Here is an 11,633-nt window from a genome sequence, read left to right as displayed (position 1 = left end):
TTACACTTTCTTAGTAAAGTACAGATCAAATAATGTACTATGGTTTATATGTATGTATCAATCTGAAATGTAAACATATTCTAGTAATAATATATGAATGATTTCGATGTCTTATACTTTCATACTCATACTTTCTACATATCTTTTTGCCTAAAATGATATTTACCCAATTCTGTATCATCATTTTGTTTATGCCAAAACTCACATTATGTCAGTGTGAGTCATTTTAGATTTAAAAGTCCTAAAAACATTTTCTTCATTTTTATGATGCTTTATCAAGCTCAAGATATATATGTTAAAAACACATCTTCATATTTCTTTTCTGGTATAACATCGCGTACCTATGTGCCTTAAAATTATATTTCTCAAATTCTATATCAACCTATTGTTTATGAAAAACTCTTCAACATGTATGTGACTGTGTGTCCTTGTTAATGCTACTTTGTGCGTTTAAAGGTCTTGTAAACATTATTTCATTTTTATTTTATTCATGTGTATCTGTATAGCGCCAATATCCAGCTCTGCTCAGCTGCTCAAGGCGCATTGGTTTTCCCTCTCGATCATTGGATGTCAATCTCAGACGGCACATTGAATTATCAATCTCAACTCCCTGGGGACCATACAACTCTTGCAGCAACTAGGCTCACCGAGTTGATGTGGCTTTCCCACCCTTACGAGGTACCCATTCACAGCTGGCACACAAATTACAAACTCATATGAAATAACAGACAATTCGTCATATGGTCATATACATTCCTACAGCTATGTACATGTGTCCTCCCATACTACATACCCCCTACAACTACATCCCATAGGAACTACAGCTTAAAACAACACATATTATGGTCCAGTGCACAGATTAACTACATGCTGTCACCTGCGTCTGCGTAATGGATTTGCCCAACACAAAACAAATAAAACATATGTAACATTTTTGCTGCGGCAGTACATGTTGGTTTTTGATAGTAAATAGTTTGCCTTCACAAAATGTAAATTTGCAGTCTTCAGTTATGATTGAACAAGTTCCGCATCGAGGTGTTTGACATTTTGTTACACTGACTGATAAAGTGTTTTTCATAGTATCACTTTTATACAAAATTGGAAGATTTGCTTTTATAATGGGCATAATAGTGCAGTTATTAGGATTGTAGGTACAAACAAATGGAAGAATGTCCATCTCTGTATTTGTTTCTTTTGATTTCATATGTGTCTCTCTTGGGACTTTTACTGCTTTCCGAACAGCCTTTTCAACTACCTAAGAAGATATGTCTTATATATCTATTACATATTACCTAGTGTCAGTAACGTCATACGCATGATGACGACACAGCTACTACCGTTATGCGTCGCCTATGACGACACTTAGTTTTCATTGTACACATGAAGTGCCGTTGAACGGCGAAAGATCGTGTGCAGATAAAATCTGGAGTTTTATATATAGATGTTTAGATAGTTCATCTATAGATAGGCTTATATATTTAGTGTGATAATTTAGTGTCCTCAGTGTTCAATCTGACCCATGTAGAACTAGTTTAGACCAGCTTCAATAAGTAGCCAACTTCATCGAGGTACTGGGTTTCAGTCTATAACAATACTATTTTAACTTAAAAACTCATTCGTTTACATTTCGCCTTTACTCCAATATACCTTTACCTTTACTCCAATATACACTAAACGCCAAAAGAAACGCTTTCTCTATCATATGAATACAAGAACATTCACTGACTACAGCATGCCCTTCTCTCTTGTCCTTTACTTTCTGGTTATTAGATCACCTATAATTACTGGTCAATAGGATTTTAAGCATGTAGTTCTTCTGGAGGAGCTGATGGGCTGTGCTCATTACATGCCATGGGGGTGCCTCTAATCAGATAATCAATTCCTTATTAATCCCTGTAGTTAATTTGGGATGTAGTTCAAATGGGGTGTAGTTCTTATGGGAGTAAACCTATGTACATACTTTCGAATAACTGAATACGTCGTGTCTTTTTGGGGGACCGTTCATAATTTATAAATTATGCTTTAAACTTATGGGAAGGAGGGGGACACTGATTTTGTACATGACATACAGGGAAATATGAAACATAAAATCATGTACATACCAAATAATCATAGTCAATTTAGTTTCTATTGTACTACAGAGGAAGTTACGAAAAGTAAACATGTTAAAATACAGACCAAAACGTCTGAGTTACAAAAGTTACTAAATTCAAAATGGAAATGAGCCACACAGAGCTACATGTGTCTGTGTGAGTGGACAGACGATTAGTAATCGGCTACACAGAAGGAACCTGCACGTCCGACGTCCACGTGTTATCCCATCACATTAACCCTTTAGAAGTCGTCGTTGGGCAAACGTTATGTGTTAGGATGAATCACTGTTTGCTTTGAGCTTCCATGACAGACGCAACGGAATGTGGCAAAGAAGCCTTGAGCACTTTCGTGCCGATAACAACAGTTCTTGGACTTGCTCTGTAATGGTGTGGGTTGGGATCACTGTGACTTGCATCAACATCAACTTATTGTTATTTACGGACGTGTCATTGGGCAATGCTGCCACGACAACATCCTGATGCTGAAATGACCAAGTCGGTGGTTGCGATAGTGAGTGAGTGAGTTTAGTTTTACGCCGCTTTTTGCAATATTCCAGCAACATCACGGCAGGGGACATCAGAAATGGGCTTCACACATTGTACCTATGTGGGGAATCGAACCCGAGTCTTCAGCGAACACTTTAACCACTAGTCTACCCCACCGTCCCGGTCGCCATAGTGTATGTCACTATTCTTCTGAACAACACTCATTTGACGTTCCATGAAACTCCAACGGTAACTTCACATTCATATAACTGTTGGAACAGAAGGGTCGATAACCAGTATAACCTCCTCGGGCGGCCGTGCCATTGACAAGAGAACCTGTAGGAGCGCTCTAACCGGAAGTCGTTGCAATTTCTCAGTGAGTGTTTCCGTAAGTTCTTGCAAGATCTGGTGTTGCTTCATATGTTGTAACACTTGCCTTCCCAGTTAATTCCAAATGGGTTCGGTCGTGTTCAAGTCTGGCGAAAGGGCAAGCTATCGTAGGTATCAACGCCGGTGTTACATGAAAGTTTTGTGTTGGAACTTCAGTATGGGGTGTGGCATTGTCATGTTGAAATGTCAGTCCAGGACCATGTAGCTGCACGAATGGAAGAAGGACTTGGGTCAACATTTGATCAACACTGTATTGCATTATGATTCTAGTGGACTACAGTCAGTTTTGATCGACCGTAGACACAAATGGATCACGAAACCATTCGGCTCCCCCTCCAAATCGGTCAACCTCACGCGAACATAACTATTTGCGTGATGTTCCCACCTCTGGTGCCACACCTGTCATAGGCAAAGCCTAAAGTAAAGCATGACTCGTCACTTGCTCCTCTGCCTATGGATGATTCTGGGTCAATACATGATTCCCCTGGACGACAGTCAGTTGACATCGACCATAGATCTCAAAAATCTCCCCAAACCATTATTAGGCTGCTCCTCCTCATCCGTCAACCTCAAAATATGCCCACCTCAGGATTCACACCGGTACCCTGCCATCGGCAATTCGTAACGGGTGGTGCCCCAGGCTTGGACGATCGGCAGCGGTGTCCGTATGCTGCACACGGGTCCTCGCACTATTGTCTGACGACGACAAGCCAGGGCCCGTGCATCTACTGCAACGGACTGTCCAGCATTTAGCCTACCGAAGGTTTCGAAGGTTTTATTTTTCTCAAGTTCCACCAACGGTGGAAAACAACTTGTATACATATATACACCAAGATGGCATTGGAGCGATATAATTGAGGCAGGATAATGTACAATACAAAATACACATACATATTTATATATACAAGGATGCCATTAGAGAATGATACAAATATTTAATTACATGTATTTATATCTAAACTTCTATTGATACATTAAATAAATTTTGACTGACTGAATTTGGTTTTACGCCGCTTTAAGCAATATTTCAGCAACACCACGGCGGGGGACACCAGAAATGGGCTTCACAAATTGTACCCATGTGGGGATTCGAGCCCGGGTCTTCGGCGTGACGAGCTCGAGCCAACGCTTTAACCACTGGGCTACCCCACCGCCCCAAATATATTTGAAAAATCTTTAGCATTTTTAGCTTTCTTTGAACAAAGTAATCGTTTAAGTGTGTAAAGGTTGGGCCAAATATATTTTGAAAAATCTTTAGCATTTTTAGCTTTCTTTGAACAAAGTAATCGTTTAAGTGTGTAAAGGTTGGGCCAGGTATTGACATACTGCGGTATATACAGCTGTTGCTGTTGGTGAAGAGCTTGGCACCTGAAAAGGTGGTGAAACTCATCACCAATAGCGGTTGAGTTACATAATTTGCAAATGGAAGGGTTATCATATATTTCATTTAACCCGCAATCATTTAGAAATATTTTAGACGAATGAAAACCATCTCAGTCTGTCTAACGTATCTGGGACATTACCCTGGATATAATTATACAGTGTAGTGGAGATTTTCAAGGTACTGGTACAAGTAGCAATCTTATGCCAAAAGGTTATTACACGTTTATATATATTGATATAAATTGGCTCTCTACCACATTTTCCACAGAGAGCAAAGTTTGGAGTTGCGTATCTTAATGAGGAAATTAGTTTTAAGAGTTTGAGGTGTAATCTTTCAATAGACAGTAAATGTTCAAATCCCCAAATTTCGGATTCATATATCATAATAGGTACGATCATTGTGTCAAAAGCTGATAAAATAAAATCTAGTGGTAAATTTATATTCCGAGCTTTTTTCAATAAAGCATACATGGCTTTTGTTGCACTCTCAACTAGTGATTTGATTGTAGTTATATATCTACCATTCCTATGAAGTTTGATTCCTAGATAAGTGTACACGTCGACTAATACTATGTTTTGGTTTTGAGGGTCTTCATTTATTACTTCAGCAGAGTAATTTTCATTAATGGATATATAAAACTTGTAAAACGTATCGAGGTCGAGGGATGTGTCAGATGATTTATTCCGATTATTCAATAACTTCCTGTACTCTTTAGGTGATTTTTTCCTGTTTTCTCTAAATTTCCTAGTCATATCCCCTTCATATACTTTCATATGTTTACTCAAATATGTTTTGTAGGATTTAGATATTAGTTGCAAGTTGGATCGATTTAACGATGTTTTGTATTTATTATATTTCTTCTTAGGCTTGTGGAATTTTTTTTCTAATGATTTTACACTCATTATTGAACCATGGTTTTTCAGCTTCGGTTTTTTCTGTGTTTGCTTCTTATCACGGCGACTTTGCACTCCGAATGTATCACGAGCAGCCTGTGCGAGCACGTGCGCGATGCCTGAGGCAAGGTTGTTGATTTCATCAGCGCTAGCGTTATCTGAGTAATGCTGTTGAGTGAGATGTTCTATTTTTTTTAGACCCGTGAAGATCCGTGAATAGGTCTTCAGCACAAAAGGCGACTGTGCTTGTCGTAAGAGGCGACTAACGGGATCGGGTGGTCAGGCTCGCTGACTTGGTTGACACATGTCATCGGTTCCCAATTGCGCAGATCGATGCTCATGTTGTTGATCACTGGATTGTTTGGTCCAGACTCGATTATTTACAGACCGCCGCCATATAGCTGGAATATTGCTGAGTGCGGCGTAAAACTAAACTCACTCACTCACTCTAGTTTTTTTATGTCCAAGTTATTACAGAAATCACCAGATTTGCTAATATCATAATGCTTTGGTCTCGTAGGCATTGTGTTATTATGAGTTTGTTCTTTCTTATAATGAGTTTGTTCATCCATTACGGGTTTACCAGCTGCAGACCACAGCGTGAAATGAGGCGGACAATGAACATCGGAATATAGAGGTGAGAAGTCGAGTATTTCAAACTGTTTTAAAAGGGATAAACACCTCCGCGATGATATCACATAATGACATTTAGCAATATTTAGCTAAATGGTGTTATGGGCTGCGTTACCATTTCGTTCCAATTTCTAACCTCTCCATTGTTTTGATTTCGTCCACCATCTTATTCCCGCGCTTGGATTCACTTCCGCTTACGTCACCAACTTGCCTCACGTGCAGCTAAGCTTAGAGACACGTAATATCCGCCGGCATTACGTCACACTTTTTAATAGCACTTCACATGCTCACGCTACCTGCTGCATAAAAAGTCCGTTTATTTGCACCGCTCTACAGAAGTTCGACCCTCATCTACTTAATATGCCTCCAAAGCGCAAATCAGCTTTGAATCACCGTCTTGTGTCGGGGAGAGCAAAAGCTGCTCGCTTGAGCGCTTCGCGGGATTTGCGAGGTGACAACACCCCCAGGGTGCCGCTGACAGTCAGCACAGCGCCAGCTCCAGGGACCAGCCGGGATGATACAGAGACAGGTAGGTCGTTTACTAATGCTGCCAACAGTATACTTATTCAGCCGGGTGTGTTACTCCCTGATGTTTCACCTCCCTCCCCACGCGCTCCATATCCCGCTCATTCACGTGTTCACTCTCTTGGTCATAACCTAGATCTGCAGCCAACTGTCCAGCCCACTGGCTACCCCGATACGCTCCAGCAGCGTTCCTTTCCCCCCAACGCCGGCTACCAGCAGCTCCATGTGCAAACCGAGCACCTTGGCTCCCATGTTAGAGCGTCTATACGGGACAAAATATATAAGGGGGGAATTCGTAGACCTGCGCCAATTGCTGCCACCCCAAAAAGAGGCGTCACAGGAAGCCGTTAATTTTTCTATGGAGCTGGACAGCTCCGGTCAGGTGGTATTTAGGTCGAAGCAGCAACCCTCACGGCCTCTGACCATAGGCCAGTGGACGTCAGCTTCCAATACCTTTATAAGTATTTATGTTGAAAAGCACCAGGATACGAACACTGTGCAGCATTTGCTTGCATACATGGAGACGGTAAGGGGGGCAGCAGCACGCTTCGGGGGGGATTGTTGGGCACAGTACGACATTCAATTCCGACAACGCATGGAGCGTAACCCTACACGGCCTTGGGGCACCATTGACGGTCAGCTGTGGCTTGAGTTAATGCTCCCCAACCAGCGTCAACCCCCGCAATCTGCCAACAGACCCCCTAGCAATAACCAGAACCATAACCAACGTGCCTACACTGCTGCACCCGTATGTTGGGATTTCAACAAGCAGGGTTGCCGAAGGCAGAACTGCAACTATGTGCACAAGTGCCAGTCATGCGACAGCAGGGGACACGGAGCCAGTAGCTGCTTTCAGCATAAAGGCTCCAGGCCCAAACATGGCACATTTCCAGCGCATGCTAACAGTAACCCCATCAGCAACACACGCCAATCTTGAACTAGCACCCTCACCAATCAAAGTCTGCAACCTCACCCCATGGCTAATTTCTTATCAACACATTAATTCAAATGACAGTACTATACTTCAGGCAGGTTTTAACCAAGGCTTCAGCTTACAATATATAGGCCCACCCGGTCCACGGGATGCACGAAATTTATCTTCTGCTAACGCTAATCCTCATATCATCTTGCATAAGCTGACAAAGGAAATAGAAGCAGGTCGCATTGCTGGACCATTCTCGTCACCCCCTCTACAGACCCTTATAGTTTCCCCACTTGGCCTGGTTCCCAAGAAAACACAATCCACATCAAACACAGAGGCTGCCTTCCGCCTCATTCATCACCTATCTTATCCATCAGGCCAGTCAGTCAATGATTTCATTCCGCAAGAATTCTGCACAGTACAGTATAACAGCTTCGACCAGGCAGTCGCCATGGTACAAGCCTTAGGTAAAAAATGCATACATGGCCAAATTTGACATAAAATCAGCCTTTCGGCTTCTACCTGTATCACCTAGTCAATTCTTTCTCCTTGGCATGCACTTTCAACACCAATTCTACATTGACAAATGCCTCCCTTTTGGTTGCGCAATTTCTTGTGCTCTTTTTGAAAAATTTAGTACCTTTTTTGGAATGGGCTATTAGGAAATACACCAGCAGCAACAATGTTAGCCACTACCTTGACGATTTCATCCTGGCTGACCAAACCAGCCAAAATTGTGAGCATCTACTCACATCATCATTGCAGCTATTCAATCACTTGGGCATTCCAGTGGCCTCGGACAAAACAGTTCACCCTTCAACATGCTTAACATATTTGGGCTTAACCATCGATACAGCTAAAGGCGAAATTAGGCTGCCACAGGATAAGGTAGAACAGCTGACACAACAGCTCAATCACATTTTGACAGCACACAACAAAAAAGTGACATTGCGCAACTTACAATCAATTGTTGGTAAACTCAACTTTGTTTGTAAGGCTATACCCATGGGACGGCCATTTATTCGGCGCCTCATCGATGCCCAAAAAGGGTGTTCTCAGCCGCACCATAGAATCAGAATTACACAGGGTATCCGGGCTGACTTAAAAGTATGGCTTCAATTTCTTGCTACTCATAATGGCACCACTTTATTCCTGCACCCTCGATGGTCAAACTCGCAGGAGGCACAACTCTTTACAGATGCAGCCAGCAGCCAGGGATTCGGTGCTTACTTTCAGGGCCATTGGACTAACGGCCGCTGGCCAGCACAGTGGCATGAAAAGGGATGGCTGAAGGATTTAACCATGCTCGAACTTTTCCCTATCGTTCTCGCCATTAAGTTGTGGGGCTCTGTTCTCTCCAACAGCCGGATAATGTTCTTTTGTGATAATCAGGCTGTGGTCCACATAATAAACCGTCAGACAGCAAAGCCTCCACGGGTCATGTCACTCCTTAGATGCTTGGTGCTTTTATGTCTCAGACACAACATTCTGTTCAAAGCGAAATATATTGACACCCACGCTAACATTATAGCAGATTCTCTTTCGAGATTTCAGTGGGCACGATTCAGGTCAGCAGCACCTCACGCGGACAAGGTACCAACCCCCACTCCCAACGACATGTGGGACATCTGATGTCTGAGGTTAACTGTCTCATCACTTCATCATTGGCACCAAGTACATGGCGCACTTATCAGGCGGGCAAAACAGCGTTTGATCAATTCCGCGCTGCATTTGGTTTACCGTCTCTTTGGCCTATACCGTTGGACCAATGGCTACAGTTTATTGCTTATTTATCGGTGTCAGGTAGGTCGCCTGCCACAGCCAGGTCATACGTATCAGGGCTGGCAGCACTCCACAAATTGCATAATATGTGCGATGTGTCACACCACTTCCTTGTTCAGAAAGCTCTTTCAGGTATGTCTAGATTGTCTCATCGACAGGACACCCGACAACCAATAACGACTCACCTTCTTGCAGAGATCATTCGTGCCTTGCCTTTGGTCTGCAGCCAGTCCTACGAGGCAGCGCTGTTTGCCGCTGCATATTTGTTGACTTTCTTTGGTTTTTTCAGAGTGGGCGAGCTGGTAGCAGCCTCAGCAAGGGACAGCACTAACAGAGCTTGCCTGTTTTCAGATATAACCGTCGCAGGTGACTTATCAGCTATACAGGTACATTTGCGGAGCTCCAAAACAGATCAGGGTGGTCTGGGAGCATACATCACCATCCAGGCATTGCCGAACTCCCCATTATGTCCCGTCGCAGCAGTGCAGCGTTTCCGCTGCATCAGACCTACTGGTACGGGGTATTTTTTCACTCATTTTGATAGCTCCCCACTAACAAAATTTCAGTTTCAGGCGGTGCTCAAAAAGGCTTTGGCGTCAATCCCGGAGCCCATTAACCCTAGTTTGTACTCCTCACATTCATTTCGCATTGGGGCAGCCACCACAGCAGCATTACAGGGCGTCAGTTCACAACAGATCCAGGAACTGGGGCGTTGGAAGTCGGCGGCTTACCAGACATACATCCGCATACCATCCATCCTATGATCTTTAAATGTGTTAGGGCCAAATGTTATGCAAAATCCCACAACTATCGCCACGAGTTTCAGATGCAGCCTGGTTCATCGGGTCTAGCTACTTGGCCCGGCTCCTTCACCATACAGAGACAAGTCAGCAGTTTCCAGTCAGTGGGAAGTGGCTGGTAAAAGGGGGGATGAGATGGGCCCAGTTCAGGACCTATATTGATAGGCTTATCGAACAGGAGGCGCAGCCAAAATTCGTGGTCATCCACTTGGGTTCTAATGACGTTGCCAATGTCGTGCGGGAACTGGGTGGGAAAGTGGCTCGGCACCCGGACATCACTGACACCCACATCAGTGCCAGAGACAAGGTTCATCTGAACGGGCAGGGCATGCGAGTTTTCTTTCACTCCCTGAATCGGGCCGTAATGTCATAATTGTTCATGGATTATCGCCTAAATTCCCCGCAGTGTACGAGTCCCGTCACGCGGTGCAGGCATTAACCAAAAATGGTCATCTCTGTGACACCTCATTTCAGCTCATCTACGTGATGCAGGCCGGTTTCAGTAGTAGCCTGCATTAGCCTGTGCTTGCCATCATCAGCGATAACAGGTAGCTCGATTATAGCGGCACTGGTCCGTACTTCTTCGCACGGACCACCTCAGGTTAGCTGCAATATTGCTGAGCGAGGCGCTAACGAAATTATTTCTAATTAAGACCCAGGTTCAGCTTTTATGCTGTAACCCATGCTTGTTGTTAGAGGTTACTATTAGGTGCAGGTGGTTACCCCAAATCAGGCCTTAATGTCGTAATTGTCCATTGATTATCGCCTAAATTCCCTGCGGTGTACGAGTCCCGTCACGCGGTGCAGGTATTAACCAAAAAATGGTCATTTCTGTGTCACCTCATTTCAGCTCACCTACGTGATGCAGGCCAGTTTCAGTAGTAGCCTGCATTAGCCTGTGCTTGCCATCATCGGCGATAGCAGGTAGCAGGACTATAGCGGCGCTGGTCCATACTTCTTCTCTTGGACCATCTCATTTTAGCTGCAATATTGCTGAGCGAGGCGCTAACGAAATTATTTCTAATTAGTCCCAGGTTCGGTTTGTATGCAGTAACCCATGCTTGTCGTTGGAGGCTACTATTAGGGCTCGGGTTGTTACCTGAAATCAGGCCTTAATGTCGTAATTGTCCATTGATTATCGCCTAAATTCCCTGCGGTGTACGTGTCCCGTCACGCGGTGCAGGCATTAACCAAAAAATGGTCATTTCTGTGTCACACCATTTCAGCTCACCTACGTGACGCAGGCCGGTTTTAGTATTAGCCTGTGCTTGCCATTATCAGCAATAACAGGTTGCACGACTATAGTGGAGCTGGTCCGTACTTCTTCCCACGGACTACCTCAGGTTAGCTGCAATATTGCTGAGCGAGGCGCTAACGAAATTATTTCTAATTAAGACCCAGGTTCGGTTTGTATGCAGTAACCCATGCTTGTTGTTTGAGGCCACTACTAGGTTCGGGTGGTTACACTCACTCATTTGCCCGACACATGTCATCGTAGGCCATGCGTGTAGATCGTGGTTGCACTGCCTCTCAGAAGGACTGTCTGGTCTCGTGAAGATCCGGGATAGAAAGTGCCTTTAGTATCCCGTGCTTGTCGAAAGTGGCGACTAACGGGATCAGTGGGTCAGGCTCGCTGACTTGGTTGAGCCATGCCATTGGGTACCCAGACGGATGCGCATGCTTCGGATCACGGGATTGTCTGGCCCAGACTCGATTAATTACCGG

The 11,633-nt window shown here is 44.0% G+C and overlaps 1 protein-coding gene across 1 annotated transcript in view; it reads left to right on the top strand.

The window, feature by feature from the left end:
• Nucleotides 1-11,633, top strand: part of LOC124285452 (solute carrier family 46 member 3-like) — a 35,177-nt gene that overhangs the window by 7,940 nt on the left and 15,604 nt on the right. The gene's annotated exons all lie outside the window — the stretch shown is intronic.

The sequence above is a fragment of the Haliotis rubra genome, unplaced genomic scaffold (genome assembly GCF_003918875.1).
Source record: "Haliotis rubra isolate DU_JTF1 unplaced genomic scaffold, ASM391887v1 Scf36, whole genome shotgun sequence".
Taxonomy (NCBI): Eukaryota; Metazoa; Mollusca; class Gastropoda; order Lepetellida; family Haliotidae; genus Haliotis; species Haliotis rubra.
Note: the sequence above shows the minus strand (reverse complement) of the source record. Positions and strands in the feature narration are given on the sequence as shown.